At 42.4% G+C, this 9,343-nt stretch overlaps 2 pseudogenes; one reads left to right on the top strand and one right to left on the bottom strand.

The window, feature by feature from the left end:
* Window positions 1–1,205: 1,205 nt before the first annotated feature.
* On the top strand, window positions 1,206–2,917 carry LOC119622032 (BAG family molecular chaperone regulator 1 pseudogene; annotated as a pseudogene).
* A 5,156-nt stretch (window positions 2,918–8,073) lies between these two features.
* Window positions 8,074–8,616, bottom strand: LOC103231794 (ferritin light chain pseudogene; annotated as a pseudogene).
* Between the last annotated feature and the right edge of the window lie 727 nt (window positions 8,617–9,343).

Genomic DNA, 9,343 nt, shown 5'->3' with positions numbered 1-9,343 from the left:
ATGAGGAAGTTCTTTAGTAGTAATTTGGGAGATTTTGGTGCACCCATCACCCGAGTAGTATACACTGAACCCGATTTGCAGTCTTTTATCTCTCACCCCCTCCCACCCTTTCCCCTCAGTCCCCAAAGTCCATTCTATCATTCTTATGCCTTTGCATCCTCATAGCTTAACTCCCATTTATGAGTGAGAACATACAATGCTTGGTTTTCCATTCCTGAGTTACTTCACTTAGAATGATAGTCTCCAGTTCCATCCACGTTGCTGCAAATGCCATTAATTTGCTCCTTTCTAGGGCTGAGTAGTATTCTTTATCCGTTCATTGATTGATGGGCATTTGGGCTGGTTCCATATTTTTGCAATTGCAAATTGTGCTGCTATAAACATGCATGTGCAAATATCTTTTTCATAGTGTGTGTTTTCAAAAAACAAGAAAATTCCCCTATCTAACCACCATGCAGTTTTTCAAGCCAGGAAATTTATCACTGATACAATACTATCCACTCCATAGTCCATTTTCAAATTTTATCAATTGTCTCAATGTCCTTTATAGTATTTTGTTTCCATATCCTGCTCCAATCCAGGTTCATGCATTTAGATGTTATTTTATTTTATTTTTTTTTTAAGTCTTTGTTAACCTAGGGTAATTCCACAGTCTTTCTGTCTTTCTCGACCCTGACACTTTGAGAATTCCAGGCCAGTTATTTTGTAGAATGCCCCTCAATTTGGATGTATGTGATATTTCTCATTATGATATTCAGGGTACACATTTTTAGCAGTAATAAGTGGTTGATTTAAAATCTCAGAATAGCTGCCTCTACCCACGTCTCCCTCACTTTGACCTGACATTGTGCACAATTGGGAAGCTTTTGAGGTTTTCTGGTGAAATCCAGACTTTTCTCTGCTTTCTCCTATGATCTCTAATTTAGCCATCAGAATTGCTATCCTGAGGAGAATGTTTGCTTCTTGGGGAGTTTACACTAAACAGAAAGCTTACATTAATTCTAAACTCATTCCAATGTGTGTCCCTCCCCACCCCAATCCCCCAGGGATTAGTACCTGCTTTATTATTATTGCAATGAATAAATTATTCATCAGGGTGGCTAAACGGCTTGCAGAGATAAATAACACGACATGAGTGTAATAAAGATATTTCCCTTTTCTAAATAAGTAGCACTTATAACTCAACCTGTAAGACTGTTCTTTCCAGAGAGGAAGAGTCCTGTAAATGGTACCCGAAGAGCAAGAGCTTTAAACAGGCCCTAGTGCAAAAAAGGTCAAGGCCTCAGTGACACCAAGAGTTCTGATTGTGCCAATTCAGTCCCTGCTTCCTCACTGGTATATCCAAGGCTACCACAAAGTGTAAGGAGGATGTGTGGGCGAAGAGTGGGTGGAGAAGACTTCCAAGAACTGGAAACTATGCAGACTAGCAGCCGGTAGTTAATTAGTTTTACTTCTAAAACGACCCCTTTGTGCAGCTTGTCCTTCCTGAGAAAGAGGTTAAAATGCTGCCATGGCTGCTTTTTAGCAGTAGGGTGATTAAAACAATCTCAGGGCCTAAATAAGATGGCTCTACTTATTTGGTTGAGGAGAGAGTGGTCCACCTTCATTTTCTTTTTCTCCACTCCTACTCACTGAACATCACATCGAAAAATGAGCAAATTCCTACACTTTACTTCCTATTCCTATAGGAGCGATTTAGAGGGAGGAATGCTCATTAAAGGAGATTCTAGAATCTAAAGTTATTTGTTTTACCGAAACTGAGAAGCAAGCTTGAGATGTTACTAGCATAGCTCGGACACAGTTGATAAAAGTAACTAACATCTATTGTGCATTTAGCATGTGCTGGGCCATAGCTTAAGGGCTTTTCATGGTTTATCTCATTTAATCATCACTATGATCTACAAGTTGGGTAGTGTTATGATTATGAGCATATATGTCCGGTTTTTCAGATGAATAAGCTGGGGCTGAGAAAGGTGAAGGGACTGGACCAAGGTGAGTTAGAATGGAGGCAGGATTTAACCACAGGTAGTCTGGCCCAGAGCCCATTGCTCAACCACTGTGCTACCTGCCTTCCAGCTTCCATTTGCCTACAGTCTAGTGGGAGTCATAAAAGAACTAAGAGAAGAAGATGAATCCAGACTGGAAGTGGCTGGGCTCCTGGCTAGGCCAGGAACCTCACCAGTCGGGAAGACCCTGGACCCCCTGGCCAAGCTCACTGCAGGTGAACAAAAAAATCCACCCCCACTCAGCCTGGAGCGAGAAGGTGACCAAGGAGGAAATGGTGGCAGCCAAGCTCAGCATGACCGTCACTCCAAGCAATGAGAAGCATGACCTTCACGTTACCCTGCAACAGGTCCAGTAGTGAACCAATTGCCCAAGACCTGACCCAGGTTGTTGGAGAGGCCACAGGGGTTCCACTGTCTTTTCAGAAACTCATAATTAAGGGAACATCTCTGAAGGAAATGGAGATACCTTTATCAGCATGTGGAATACAAAATGGTTGCCAAGTCATGTTAATTGGGAAAAAGAACAGTCCAGAGGAAGAGGTTGAACTGAAGAAATTGAAAGAGTTGGTGAAGCCTGTGGAGAAGAAAGTTGACGAACTCTAAGAGTTGAATAAACAGCTTACTGGACTCCAGCAAGGTTTTCTGGCCAAGGATTTGCAAACTGAAGCTCTCTGCAAACTTGATAGGAGAGGAAAAGCCACAACCAAACAGTTTATGAAGATCTTGGAAGAGATCGACACACTGATCCTGCCAGAAAATTTGAAAGACAATAGATCAAAAAGGAAAGGTTTAGTAAAAAAAAAAAAAAAAAAAAAGTTCAGGCATTCGTAGCTGAGTGTGGCACAGTGGAGCAGAACATCTGCCAGGAGACCCAGCAGCTGTAGTCTACAAACTTGGCCCTGGCCAAGTAAGGTGTGACAGAAAGAGGCTGTACTGCCCTGAAGAACAGCACCACCAGCTCTGCCCTCTCTGGAGCACAATCTACCTGATTTATTCTAGGGACAACTGGCCTATTGCCAATTTTCCTACTCCTACCCCAGTTCTCAGTGAAAAACTGTTGTCCTTGTGATCTTGAGTAGGGCGCTTGTCTGTTTTCTCATTGTGTCTCTGTGGCCGTGTGGTCCAGCAGCCTACTTTTTCTGGAGAGGTCCTCCCCTGCCCAGGTTTTCCCAGCTATTTGACCTTCTGGTGCTTTCTTTGGGCTGGTGAGATCTCTCCTTTGTCCTGAGCTAGTTCTAGGTTTATAGGCTACCCTGGTCTTCAGGTACACAAGAGCTTTTTCGCTCGTGATCACACAGTCCCATAGATGTAAAACCAGAATCACTAGGAGGTTGCATCTATAGTCAGGAATGTTGAGAATGGCTTAGAACAGGTGTTTGGCACATAGTAGTCCAAGTATCCCTCATTGTGACCTAATTCCAGAACATCAGGCTGGGTTATTGGCTTATAGGCATTGTTCTTACCTCTTAGTGACCTGACAAACTACAAGACATGAAATATCACGGGGCCAGTCCTGGAATGAAGCCTATGGTTGATGCATGGACTTCTTTGTCCCCCAGAAAATATTCAGAACCCAGTGTTGACTGAGTCCGTGCTTAAAACCAGGCAGAGCAATGGCTTAAGAAGGGCAAAGAGGGGGAGCCACAATGAAGAAAGCAGGCTGGTGGTGAAGCCAACCATAAATTTCCCAGGAATGACATGTGCTTCCTTCAAGGGCATTTCTGTTAAAAATACCCTTCTGAGATCTGTATTTCCTTCAAGGCCATTGTTGTCCATTTCGTGGACTCTCCTGCAATATCACTGTTATTAAACAAGTTTGAGCATAGGTATGGTGCACATTCCTGTAGTCCCAGCTGCTTGGGAGGCTGAGACAGGAGGATTGCTTGAGCCCAGGAGTTTGCATGTAGCCTGGGAAACATAGTGAGACTTCATCTCTAAGAAATTAATAAGTTAACAAATACATAAATAAAACAGTTTGAATGCCCATCATCAAGCAGAAGAATGTTTTGTTTTTGTTTTGGTTAGTGAGAAAAACCATTCTGTGGTTCTAGGCATAATTTGTGTTTAACAGAGTAGCCACAACATTTAATAAGAAGTTACTGTGTGCTGGGCACTGTTCTAAGTTTTTAAATATATATTCATCATTTGACTCTCACATAACCTAAGAAGTAGACAGGTATTATCCCCGTTTTGCAGATCAGGAAACTGAGAACACTTAGGTAATCTGCTTAAGGTCAGACAGTACGTGGCAAAGCCAGGGCACAAAGCTGGGCAGTTTGGTTTCAGAGCCACTGTTTTTATGCTCTACTGTACTACCTCTCAACCAACATAGGGTTACATGCTCCCATTCTCTTATTTTCTCTCTATTCCTCTCCCTATACCTTTATCTTCCATGTTAGTCTTTCCACTTCCTCTCCAGCCCTCTCTAGTTCATTCTCCACAGAGCACTCTGAGTGATTATAAAGTACAAATCTTATCATATCAGTCCCCTGCTCAGAAACCTCCAATAGCTCACTACTTCTCTTAGGATAAAGGCCAAAGTCCTTACCTATACCTTCTCCCACCTCATCTCGAGCCCCTCTCCTGTTTGCTCTCTGCTGTCAGCCACTCTGGTTTTCTTTCAGGTCCTCAGATGCACTGTGCCCTCTCCTACCTGGGGGTCTTTGCACATGCTGCTACTTCTGCTTGGACAGCTCCTCACCATCCTTCCTCCACCCCCACCCCTTGTGTACATAACTCTTATTCATTCTTCAGTATGTAACTCAAAGTCTCTTCCATGGAGACCTTGCCTATTGTCTTGAGACCATATCAGGCCCCCAGATGGGGTCTTTTCATGGCTACCCATAACTTTTCTTTCACAGAATTCACCATAGTTCATGATAGCTTATTTGTGGAATTATCTGGTTAGTATTTGCCTTTAACACTAGACTGTATGTTCGTTAGGTTAAGGAGCTTCTTTGTCTTGTTAACAGCATTATTTTGAGTACATTGTCTTGTATATAGTAGGACCTCAATAAATATTTGGAGAACAAAACAAACAAACAAGCAAACAAACAAGGTGAATCCATGCCAGATGACTGGGTTGAGTTGGTCAGGGAAAATTTCACAGAAGGCAGATTGGAACTAGGCTGAAAAGCAGGCTGGGTTTGATTTAATGAAGTAGGCTATGAAAAGCATTCCAGGTGAGGGAAATCAAAGGAACTTTACACATCCTGGGACCAGCAAACTGAGCAGTTTGTCTACGGCAGAGAGATCTTGCAGTCATTTGCAGGAGACCTTTATCATACTTCTAATCCATGAGAAGTAGTAGGGTGAATATGAAGAACTCTCAGAGCCCAGTGACTATTGGTGCTTGTTAGTCAGGGCACGGAGGCACTGCAATGACAAAGCAATGGGCCTGCCAAGCCCTCCCCACTTCCCTTGGGCTGCCAGTATTCCCCTGAGTCTCCGTGAGGTTTGTTTAATTCAGGCGGTGGCAGTAGGAAGCCCTCACACATTCCCCAATTTGGCTTTACCATCAGCAAAGCTATCTTGATTCCAATCTGGCTTCTTGGATGAAAGGAAGGATGAGCAATTGGCACCCCCAAAACTTCAACAATGGGAAAGTAATAGAAAATTCAATTTAAAAGGTATTAATAAATTATACAGGGTAGACCAAGCAGAATCTTGAAGGCTGGTATAAGGAACTTGGTCATACAAGAATTATTATAATTCTCTGAGCAAGTACACACACACACACACACACACACACACACACACACACACACACTGTTTATCCATAGAGGAAATCACTGTGGGACTTGTTTCCAAATTAATCTCTTGAAATTTAATGTCATCAAATTCCCATCTTCCACAAATAAATTTGCCGAGAACCTTAAGTCATTAGGAAGTAAGTGTTTTCCAAGAATTATTTGATGACCAAAGAACAGTTTAGCCTACTTGGGAGACTTTAATAAAGCTTTATTCTACAGCCCCATTCTTGACATTAAAAAGCATAATAACTCATGGTTTGACAAATACTGTGTATTATTTGGAAATAAATTTTCTCATCCTTCTTCACAAACATTTTACCTCAAATTACAGCCTTTCAATTGGTCTCACAGGACTAGGTGATTTTTTTCTCAGTCAGATTTATGTGTTTTTATGTGTGTGCTAATTTGAAAATAACTTTAAGTACATATTTTAAGTACAGAGATATGAGTTTTTAATCCAAATCTGAAGACAATTGTTAACTGCTTCTGTACATCTCTTACTGCCAACAACCAGCAAATGAAAAAAAACCTTCTCTAGGGAAACAGTTGCCAGTATATTCTTTTTTATTATCAAAATATTTTGCATGAAAACAGGAAGATACAGTTTTCTCCTTAACTAAGCAAAATAGTTGTCCCAATCTCTGCAAAATATTCTTCCTATGACTCTAACCCTTCCATGATAAAAGAAAGGATAGCATGCCTCTGGTCTTCCTGCTTCAGGAAGCAAAGGAACTGTAGGAAAAGAATTAATTTTTCTTCTCACTTTTGAGGTTTGAGAAAAAGTTGTAACTCCAGCTTTTCAAAGTGCAAAGAAAACAATACACACCTATTACTATCTGTGGGACACAAATGTATGGATTTAGGAGGAAATAACTGGCCAGAAAAATGAAATACATTTTAAATAAAATGCTACTCTTTGGTGCTTCTCCTCTCTTGGCTTCTATAATTTAACCTCCGTCTGACCCACCTCCATTCTAATCGCTTTGGCTCTCTTAGTGTTCCTTAAAATTGTCTTCCCTTTTCTCTAAAATGAACTACAGAGCCATTTTTTTAAATCTGCATTTTAAAAATTTACTTTATCTACTTAAACACAGCCTTGTTCCAGAGAAGGTTTAAGGTGGCTTCAAAGGATCCATAACACACACCCAGAAATGAATAACTAATGGGACAAGAATGAAGCTCATACTAAAATGCTTATACAATTCTACTCATTTACTCTGGGTAGACTACAAATTTGTCTCTAAGCTTTCTAGCAGGCAGTCTAGAAAAGGAAACTTAATTAGTTACATCACTTACAGTGTCTGTAAAACAAAAACAAACCAATTATCCAAGTGAAGCACTGGTATTCCTAATACTAAGACCAGAACGAAATTTCTCTTGAGAGGCTTCATAAAGAGGTCAGCATGTGATGTAACAGCCAGTGTTCTCTGTAGCAACCAAATGGGAGATGCAAAGATGAATTTCACAGGGCTCTTACTGCATTTCTCTGAAAAGGCAGATGGCATCGCATTAACTTGAAAAATCAGGAAAAGAAATTTTATCATGAGTTTAGGGGTTTGGGGTGGATACAATATGATATATTCTAGATACTCGCCTCTCTGCTCTGCTGGGCAAAACCAAGAATAACAGTTAGAACAATCCAGTACCCAGAATGGCCTCAGAGAAATAATTTTTTTTTTTTTTTTTTTTGAGACGGAGTCTGGCTCTGTCGCCCAGGCTGGAGTGCAGTGGCCGGATCTCAGCTCACTGCAAGCTCCGCCTCCCGGGTTTACGCCATTCTCCTGCCTCAGCCTCCGGAGTAGCTGGGACTACAGGCGCCCGCTACCTCGCCCGGCTAGTCTTTTGTATTTTTTAGTAGAGACGGGGTTTCACTGTGTTAGCCAGGATGGTCTCGATCTCCTGACCTCATGATCCGCCCGTCTCGGCCTCCCAAAGTGCTGGGATTACAGGCTTGAGCCACCACGCCTGGCCCAGAGAAATTATTAAACCACTAAAACTGTATGCAACATTTTGTGAATAAGAAACTGTATTTTTCTTGACAGACAAAATGCAGTTTTATCAATCCTTAAAATACACACGTGACTCACAAAAGAACAATTTCTTAAAAACTCTAGAGCATTAAACAGACTGCAGATCCTTCATGCTATTCTGCAAACATTTTTTTCCCTCTCAGCCTAGCACTTTTTTTTTTTTTTTTTTAATTTTGCAAAAAGAACCTTTTATTGTTTCCATGTGGTCCATGGCTTGGTGAGTACTTCTGGATGTTGAGAAGCTCAGGCCGAAATCTGGAAGCCAGAAGAATGCAGAGGGGCACCTCAAAAGTTGCTGGACTCTGGAAGCTCCCAGTCATCCTTGAGCCTTCTGAAGAGATACTCTGCCAGGCTGGCCTGAGGGCTGGCCAACCTGCGGCAGTTGGTCAAGTAGTCGCCCATCTTCTTGATGAGTTTCACTTCTCGGTCTAGGAAGTGCTTTTCCAGAAAATCACAGAGATTGGGGTCTGTGTTGGCAGAACCCAGGGCATGTAGACCCAAAAAGGGCTGGTTCAGGTTCTGCAGGGCCAGGGCGGCTTCCATGGCGGCCAGGCTGCCACTCCACTCATCTCGGAGCAGCTTCTGCTCACCTTGGAAGAGGCCGCAGCTGCTGCGCTGGTTCTGCATCAAAAGATGCTTGGCGCTCTCGCATCTCTCTTCAGCCAGCTTGCGAAAGAAGTGGCCCACGCCTTTGAGAGCCATGTCGTCGCCTTCGAAATAGAAATTCAGAGAGAGGTAAGTGTAGGAGGCCTGCAGATGCACGTTGATCAGGCGGTCAATAGCGGCCTCCACCCCAGCGGTATACTTTTGGCGGCTCTGGGTGCTCATGGTTGGCGGGCAACCAGGAGCTAACCACAAAAGCTTGTTAGCTGGTCCCAGAAGCGAGAGACAGTTGAGCAGATAGTCACAGAAGTTGTGAGTGGAGATGCAGGGTTAGAGGGGGGGAGAGGCAGCATGCGGAGAGGCGAGGTGGGAAGGGTGGGGAGAGGGGGGGTGGGGAGGGTGGGGCTTGGTGGGGTTGGGGCGGGATCACAGGGCTCAGAATCTCTCGGCGTAGCTTTTTTTTTTTTTTTCCTTGCATGTAAGATTTATTTTGATGATATCATTCAGCCAGGACCCTGGTTTATTAGTAACATTGTACATATTCAAATTTCTTAAAGAAATGTAATTTTTAAAATAGATTAAGGGTCTACAAATGTACTTTTGTTACATGGATATATTGCATAGTGGTTAAGTCTGGGCTTTTAGGATACCCATCACCTGGATAGTGAACTTTGTTCCTAATAGGTAATTTTTCAACCCTCACCACCCTCCTTCCCCACTTTGGAGTTCCAAGTGTCTATCGTTTCCCTCTATATGTCCATGTGTATCCATTATTTAGCTTCCACTTCTAAGTGAGAACATGTGGTATTTGATTTTCTGTTTCTGAGTTACTTAAGATAATTGCCTCTAGGGCTATCCATGTTGCTGGGAAAGACATGATTTCTTTTTATGTCTATGTGGTATTCCATGGTGTAGATACACCACATTTTCTTTTTCTAACCATCCATTGATA

The sequence above is a fragment of the Chlorocebus sabaeus genome, chromosome X (genome assembly GCF_047675955.1).
Source record: "Chlorocebus sabaeus isolate Y175 chromosome X, mChlSab1.0.hap1, whole genome shotgun sequence".
NCBI classification, from domain to species: Eukaryota; Metazoa; Chordata; class Mammalia; order Primates; family Cercopithecidae; genus Chlorocebus; species Chlorocebus sabaeus.
The sequence above is the reverse complement of the archived record's forward strand: the minus strand, read 5'-3'. Positions and strand labels throughout refer to the sequence as shown.